An 8,737-nucleotide genomic window follows, 5' to 3' on the forward strand; every position below is an offset into this window, starting at 1 on the left:
TAGGCCTATTCATCACTTGTGGCAAGAACTAGATATTGTTTGAGCTAGGGCCGACATGGTTGGCCAGAAATATCCTGCCCTTAGGGTCTTGTGTGCAAGAGACCGGGCTCCAGCATGGTTACTACATACACCAGCGTGTATGTCCTTCATTATTTTGTGACCGTCCTCCGATGTTACACACTTCAGGTTGCGGAAGCAGTGACCTCTTCTATATAATTTTCCGTTCATGATCGTGTATTGAGCTGACCTTAGCTAGAGTCTCCTGGCCTCGACCTTATCGTCCGGTGCTAGACCGTCCACTATGTACTTTAAGATTGGGTCCATCCAAGAGGCTGTTTGATCCACCGTGAATATTTCTGACACAGTTTTAGAAGTGCTAGGCCTTTCTAGTATTTTGACCTTGGTGGCCCCGTAGGTAGGACTTGGAGAAGTTGCCGCAATCTTAGCAAGGGCGTCTGCCTTGTCGTTCTCTACTCTCGATATTTGGGTGAAAATGTAGGAGGTAAATCTCTGAACCAGTGCCCGGGCTAGGGCCTGGTAAGAGGACATGTGGGGCTCCTTTGCCTCGAAGTTACCGCTGACCTGGTTCACGACTAACTAAGAATCATTGAAGATACTAAGGTGCTGGACACCTAGTTCCCGGGCGATCTGTAGACCTGCTATGAGTGCCTCGTATTCTGCGGCATTGTTGGATGCCTTGAAGGCAAATTTGAGGGCATACTCGTAGACTTGATCGTCCGGGCTAATTAGCAGGATACCGGAGCCACTTGTACTTTTTTTAGACGCTCCATCAACATACAATCGCCAAGTGCTTGGTGGAGGTGGATCCGGGACTGGTGGCCCAGGTGATCCCGAGGGTGGGTTATGAGAGGGAATTGACTCAGAAATAAAGTTTGCCGCTGCCTGGCCCTTCATAGCTGTCCAGGGTTGGTACTTGATATCGAATTCCCCCAATTCGATGGCCCATTTAATTAACCTGCCCAATGTCTTTGGCTTCTGCAAAACCTACCTCATTGGGTGATTAGTGAAAACGGTGATCGAGTGTGCCTGGAAGTAATGTCTAAGCTTCCGGGCCGATACCAGGAGGGCCAATGCTATTTTTTCAATGTCCGGGTATCTGGATTCTACACCAGTGTAACCTTTTCCAGTGTAGTACACCAGGTACTCGCAATCGGAGTCCTTCCTAATCAGAGTGGAGCTCACGACCGTTGAAAATGCCACAAGATATATGTAGAGCATTTCTCCTGGAACAGGTTTGTAAAGTAGAGGTACCTCTGCCAAGTATGCCTTTAGGCCAAGAAAAGCAGCTTCATGCTCAGCGGTCCAAGCTATTACCTCGACGTGCTGGGTTTTTAGCAGCCCGAAGAAAGGAGTACACTTATCCGTCAGCCTGGAAATGAATCTTAACAGGGCGGCTACTTTACCTGTAAGAGATTGGACCTCATTCCGGTAGGTTGGGGATACCATTTCTAATATAGCCTGCACCTTCTCTGGATTGGCCTCAATTCTCCTATGGCTCATGATGTACCCGAGGAACTTTCCTATCTCGACCCCAAAGATGCACTTTTGTGGGTTAAGCCGCATACCGTTACATAATATGATGGCGAAGACAATTGACAAGTTGCTTACGTGATCCTCTGAGGTTAAACTTTTTACCAGCATATCGTCCACGTATACCTCAATGATAATACCGATGACTTCTTCAAACATGGAGTTGACAAGTCGCTGATAAATGGCGCCTACATTCTTCAATCCGAATGGCATGACCTGGTAGCAATAGAGACCTTTGTCTGTGGTGAAGGCAGTGTGCTCATCGTCCGCTAGGTTCATTCGAATTTGGTTGTATCCACTGAACGCATCCATGAAACTGAGTAACCGGTATCCAGCAGTGGAGTCAATTAGTTGGTCAATTCGTGGGAGCGGGAAGCTATCCTTAGGGCATGCTCGGTTGAGATTTGTGTAGTCCACACACATGCGCCATGATCCCGGAGATTTCTTTGGTACCATGACCACGTTGGCTAACCATCGAGGGTATGTCACTTCCCTAACAAAGTTGATGGCCATCAACTTCTTCACTTCAACCTGGATAGGCCGATACTTGTCATGTGTGAAAGCTCCTCACTTTTGTCTTACTGGTGTCGAGGAAGGAATAATGCTAAGGTTGTGCGTGGCTATCTCAGTTGGTATACCAGGCATATCCTCGTATAACCAGGAGAAAGCGGATGCGTTAGAGAGAGGAACGAAATCAACTCTTCCCTGATAACCGGAGGAAGCTTGGTGCCTACCTTGACAGTCCTTTCCGGGAACTGCTCTAATAGTACTACCTCTTCAATATTTTCCACGGTACCGGGCCGTTCTTTGTCAGAGTCGGTATCATCTCTGGGATCCTCGTACCTGTCTGTCAGAGGGTTAGTAGCTACAGGCAACATCTCAGACTTTCGCTTGCCACGAGATACAGTTAAAGAATAGCATTGCCTCACCGCAGCCTGATCACCCCGAATGGTGGCGAAGCCAACCGGGGTTGGCACCTTCATTACTTGCATGTGACCTGCAATGAAGGTTTTCAGACGCCAGAGTGCCGGTCGACCTAGGATAGCATTATAGGATGAGCACAGTCAACTACAATGAACTCTGTTTTGATGGTTGAACAATTCGGACTCTCCCCTACCGTGATCGATAGGTAATCTGATCCGAGTGGCTGGATGATATCTCCTGAAAAGCTAATGAGGGGCTCATTATCTTGTGACAGCTTGGCCCTTCCTCTGTTCAAAGCTTTGTATGCGTTGCGGAATAATACACTAACTGAGGCCCCGGTATCCACAAGTACCCGGGACATTATGTAATGGTCCATTTGGAGCGTGATCAGGAAGGGATCATCATGGGGCATCTTCAGATCAGCTTCCTCCTGCTGCAGGAATGTGACGGATTTCCACCTGGTGCCTTCGTCTTGTTACGGGGCCTTGTGGAAATTAAAAACTTCCCGGTGACCGAAACTAGAATTTCGCTTCTTCCTCTGGGGAGGCAACTCTTTCGGGCCCCCACCGTGGATCGTGAAGATCTGGTCATACACTTCTATAGCTCCTATCTCTTTTGCAGGCAGGTACCACTGAAGCTTGCCCCTCTGGATAAGCGACTTGATAGTATTTTTTTAAAGCCACGCAAAGATTGGTATTGTTCCCAACATCCTCGTGATATGTACAGAACCTTCCGGTATCTTGCTGGGTAAGTTTACTCTTCGGGAACTTCCTCGGTGGTGGTCCAAGTATCTCATCCTTGTTCTCGTTCCAAATAGTCTCGTATGAAGCGTTAAGGATAGTGAAAACCTCATACCGGGGTGGTGGTGGAGTTCGCGGGGCCTGCTGTGCCCTTTGCTCCCGGTGAGGCTGAGTGGTCCCATAACTGTTGGACCTGGACGAGGACTCTTTGCTTCTCCTGCTCGAGGTATGGGGTGACTGGTCCTAACTATGGACCCACTCCCTCTTTCGTGGCTCATCCCTGACCACTGGGGCCTGGGTGGAAACCCTTAGCTCTGGTCTGGGGGTGTCTTCATACATTTCGAATTCAGCCTGGGCGTGTCTGATGGCCATAGCCATCAGCTCGTCGTAGTTAGCCGAAGGGTTATGATTAATCCCGTAGAGAAATTCTCCACGCCTTAAGCCCCTCCTAAAAGCCAGGTCCTCCAGTTCCTTATTAAGGTCCCGGCACTTAGCGGTAGCCGCCTCCCATCGATTAACAAAGACTTCAAAGTTTCATTCTCCCCCTGCTGGACCTTTAGCAGGCCCTTTGGGGTGTGTATCCCATCGGTACGTAAGATGAATCGAGCTACAAACTTGTCAGCTAGTTCCTTGAAGTTCCCTACAGAACCGGCCGGCAGTTCGTAAAACCAACTCAAAGCCTCCCCTGACAAGGTCTCCTGGAACATATTACAACACACCTCATCCATATATCCCTTGGCGCTTGTTTGCGATCGGAAGGCCTATAGGTGCTGGTATGGGTCTCCAACTCCCGTATAGTCAATCTTCAGTTGTTTTGATATATTCGCTCGAATGGCGCCTCTAACTTGTCGGGTGAAAGGACCCTGACGGTCCTTGTACGTGGTCAGGGCTCTCCGGGTGTCCCTATTCTCTGTGGCCTCTACCCTTGCCTGCAGGGCACGCAAAGAGTTGCTCATTTGCAAAAGCAACGCCGTGTTTGGGTCAGTTACCGGTGGGTCACTTTGAACTGGCTGTGGTAACAGTGGTAGTGGCAAATGCCTCAAGCTTTCCGGGAACAAGTCTACCGGTACCTGGATCATCCGGTGACCACTTTCCGTAGACAGGGTTAGGGCGAGGCCGGGGCCTACTATTACCGGAGTAGCATTTACGTCTGTTGCTACTTGGGATGCTCTAGCCAGGGCTTGGGTGAGTGCCTCATTGTGCTAGTGCCTCCTATCCAGTGCTTAGGCCAGCGCAGTGTTTTCATCTTCCAGCTCATGCAGTCTTTATTGCGAAAGGCGGTTTGTTTCCTTATCGGTTCTTTGTTGTTCCAGATCAATCCTAGCTTGTTCCCAGAAGGCTGCGATCTCCGCTCGCATAAACTCCAACTCTGATACCGGAGCTACCTGATCCGGGGCCTACGGGTGCTGGGTGATTGGTGGATTGCCCGTGCTCTATGGGTCCAAGAATCAGAGACCATAAGTTTCTCTTCCGACACTTGGCGTTTCTGCTGATGAAGTACCCGGAGAGAATATCAGTGCCCGGGCGACACTTCTACCCTCTCCTGCCGTTTCTTCTGGCTCGGTCATGATTGCTCACCCCTATCTAGCGTGCTAATGTTTCTGGTGGCTTTCTCTGGGTACCTCACACAGAATGTTATACCGTCCGAGATACCGATCCAACTCCTAGATCCTGAATCAAGAATACAGCGTTAGAGGGGTAAACCGTACCAGACGGTTTACACCTCTCCGATGCCTGAGTGAGAAACTAATATATAAGAGTATCAAGTAAATAGTGGACAAAGGAGTTGTTACCCGTCAAAGGTAGTTGTGCTAATGCCCTTGTACTCGAGCATGGGGAAGGAGTCTCCCCTATCTTCGATGTGGGACATAGGTTGTTCTTCTGATGCCATATCAGCTCTCTTGTTTGTGTAATTAGATGGGCTGTGCCAGCCTTGCCCCGGGCGCTGGGTGGCCGGTGACTTCTCATACGAGTCATGCCATGGTGGGTCGTGAACCCGGCCCGTGGTATAGTACTGGGAAGTACCGAAGGATTTTAATTGATAGTGCCAAACCTGGTGGAGACTTCCCTAGTATGTACAAATACATAATCTGAAGTCATTAACTCCCAAAAATTATCTCTAAGTCTCAAAAGAGGAAAGTAATAATAATCCTTAAATCTAACTGATACAAAAGAATAAATCATAACCCAATCAAACATTGGAAATTGTCATCTTTCCGAAAACAAATTTCTCAACATCTCAAATAATCTGCATAAGCTCCATGAAGACTCAAATATTAAGATAAGCTCAAAGAACCTGAACTCAGAAGTTAATCACCATGCCATCAAAAGCATAATTTTATGAATTTCAATGAATCATAAATATTTTGTCAAAAGCATAATTCATGAAATCTCGATGAATTTGTCAATACTCAAATATCATCGTAAAAATCAATACAATGAAACTAATATTAAAATATAGTATTGCATGCGTATTTAATTTAAAAATAAATGTCCACTCGCTAAGTTGAAGTATTGACTCCCCACAGCTAATCTCTAACGTCTCAAAGGAGAAATATGGTCATAATTTAGTATTTCCCAAACCTTATTCAAACTTGATCCATAATATTTATCGAAAATGACAAATCGTAAGAAAATTCAAATCTCAACTTATGTCGGAATTCGATTAAATACTTAACAAAACATACTTATTTCTCAATAATAAAAAAATTACTCAAATCCGACACTCTTGTCGAAAATAAACTATAAACCATATATTCCAATTCAAGACGAAACTCCGAAAACCTCTTAAAATAAATTTGTCGTAAAACCCGGCAAATCAAAATCACTTCTGAATTGGCTTGAACTTCACTAGTTTTATCAATCCAATAATTCGAGCAACATATGGAAAAATCACAATGATTCAATGGTTGGATCATCACGAAACGAAATATGAAATTCCTGAATTTCAAAATTTTTGTTCGCTTGCCAAACATTTTCTAACAGCCACGAAAATCATACCAATGTGTTATCACTGTAGAACTCTACCTAACAAGCTAACAAAGGTGGCCATAGCAGGACGCATGCGCCTCCAGCACTGCCACTTCTAGCAGAGCGTGGGGCCAACCCCAAATCGGCGGCCGATACTTATGCCAAACTCTTCATCATAATAAACACAACAACATCTTTAACTACAATGAAGTCAGAAAATGAATGAGGGGCTCGGAATTTACCTTGAAAGTTTAAGCGTTCTGAGATTTTCGAACTTGATTCTGGTGGCGTCCGGCTGAATTGGGAGGCAAGGATGATGGGTTTGGGTCCGCACGGCAGAGGGATTCCAAGCCCAAGTGGTGGCGGGCTAATAGAGGCTGGAGATCGGAGATCATTCCAGGTCAACATGTTCAGCACTGCAAGCACAAAACTCTTCAATTCTCTATCCTCTTGTCAAATTGATGTAAAAGACCACCAAGGATCTCAAGAGGACAAGGAGGCAAGTAATTTTCCCACCGGTGCAATGGCCTGGGCTTGTCAGACGGCAGAGAACCTGCCGAGTTCCTGTTCTGGATCGAGTCAGTAATCCTAGAGAATTTGGAAATTAGGATTCTAGCTAAAAGTGGAAATTTCTGAAAATGGAAAGGTTAACTGCTATTTATAGTAGGTTTTCTAAAATAGTAACTTTCTCTCTTCATATTGTACCTTTTTCATAGGAACTCCGGCTTTAGCGTGCCGCATGTGTACAAACTCAGTTTAACGTTCCCTTACAACTTTCCAAAAGGAAGTTTCTTCAAAAGGTGAACTGTAAAAAAAGTCAACATTTGCGTCTCCTACTCCCCTAAATGATTTTACGGAGGTGAAAATAGAATATAATCATATATTTTACCGTCTAATTGACTAGTAAACGAGTAATTCTGGGTACGGAGTGTAACATGTCTTCACAATTTGAACCGTCAAATCATACACCCCTATTTTTGATTAAATAGCTTGATATCAATCACATGAAAACCCAATTGAAATTGGTTCCATCAATACTTTGTATTGGTTGCTTAGGTGTGAATACAAATTTCATTTGGTTTTAACGAATTGATGGACTATTTATTTATGTTGGCTTTAAGGACTATCCAAATCTTAGTTTAGAATCTGGGTATTTTGAAATCTGCTAGTTCCACAATTTCTAGCATTTGTGCCATTTTTTCCATACAACTTAAACAGCTTTGTGCCATTTGTGGCTGGATGTTAATTGGAGGAATACCAGTGTAATCAAAAGGGTTTGCTGGGTTCGCTGAAAAATAAGTGTGTAGACTCTATGTTATAGTAATAAGCATGATTGCTTGAAGAAGAGCTATAGTTGGCATCACAAAGCCAACATTATTAATAAAAGCCACTAGCTTGCTACCATTAACACATGTATCACATGGATTAATACAAACTCTTATGGTGAGAAAAAGAGGATGGTCTAGACTTAATGGAACATTAGCAGGGTATTGTTTCGAATTGAAGCTTTGAAGGGAGTCGATGAATGTGTTTGTTAACAGGGTTGCGTTTTGAGGAGGGATGATGGTCAAGAAGGTTGTGGGATTTCGAGAGGTGTATTTGTAGCGCAATGCACCTATTGAGGTGAAGTTGTCAAAGCCAATTGAGGCATCCATAAGGGAGAGACTGATATTAATATCAGTCGCTCACCAAGCTACTGATTGAGAGAGGACTAGAAATTTTATAGTTTTTGTCACAGTTCATATTACAATTGAGTCATGTGACTCATGTCAAAGTTCATATCATAGTTTATATCAGAATTCTTTTTTTTCTCTCTCTCTTTTTTTTTTTTTTTTGTTTTTTGAGAAAATGAAATTCATTGAAGAATGATCAAATAATACAAGAGGATGGAACAGCCATCCTGAAGTCTAGTACTAGGCACTTATATCGGCCTTGTTACAATCTAGCTCCCATAATGGGAATTGATTAGACCAAGTACAAGTATTACGCTGCTTAATGGCATAATCTACATAATCTCATCTTTCGTTTGCAAGCTCGATCTTTATTCGTATCATCCTTCCTGGTGTTTATAAGCTCCAAGCTTTCGTATATTTCGTCCCAATATGCATATGTGACAACTTCTACATCACCATTTGCTGTTTTTTAATAGACCTGCTACATTACGAGACAAATTTCATATTTAAAACCTCATATCGTAATCTTCTCCAGCTGAATGCTAAGACAGAAGTAACCAAAGGTTCAACAGTTACTGAAAATCACTCTGCAAGATTCAGCTACACAGTTGCACTAAAACCCGACCTTCGATTTCAACTTTGAAAATACAAGGATGAAACGTTTTTCTAGAAAATGGGGATTGCAAGGCACATATCAATCCTTACTGAGCAGAAACCAAAAATAATAAACAGAACACCAGATTTTTGGTTACGCAGTGAAAACCTCAAACCTGAAATTAAAAACACTGCGGGGCTCTTACTCTTAAGAACCCAAAATAAGAATTAACTTATGATGAATGATATGTTCTTTACAAACACATATAGCTCTCTACGCGGCTA

Source organism: Rosa chinensis, chromosome 6 (genome assembly GCF_002994745.2).
Source record: "Rosa chinensis cultivar Old Blush chromosome 6, RchiOBHm-V2, whole genome shotgun sequence".
In the NCBI taxonomy this organism is placed as follows: domain Eukaryota; kingdom Viridiplantae; phylum Streptophyta; class Magnoliopsida; order Rosales; family Rosaceae; genus Rosa; species Rosa chinensis.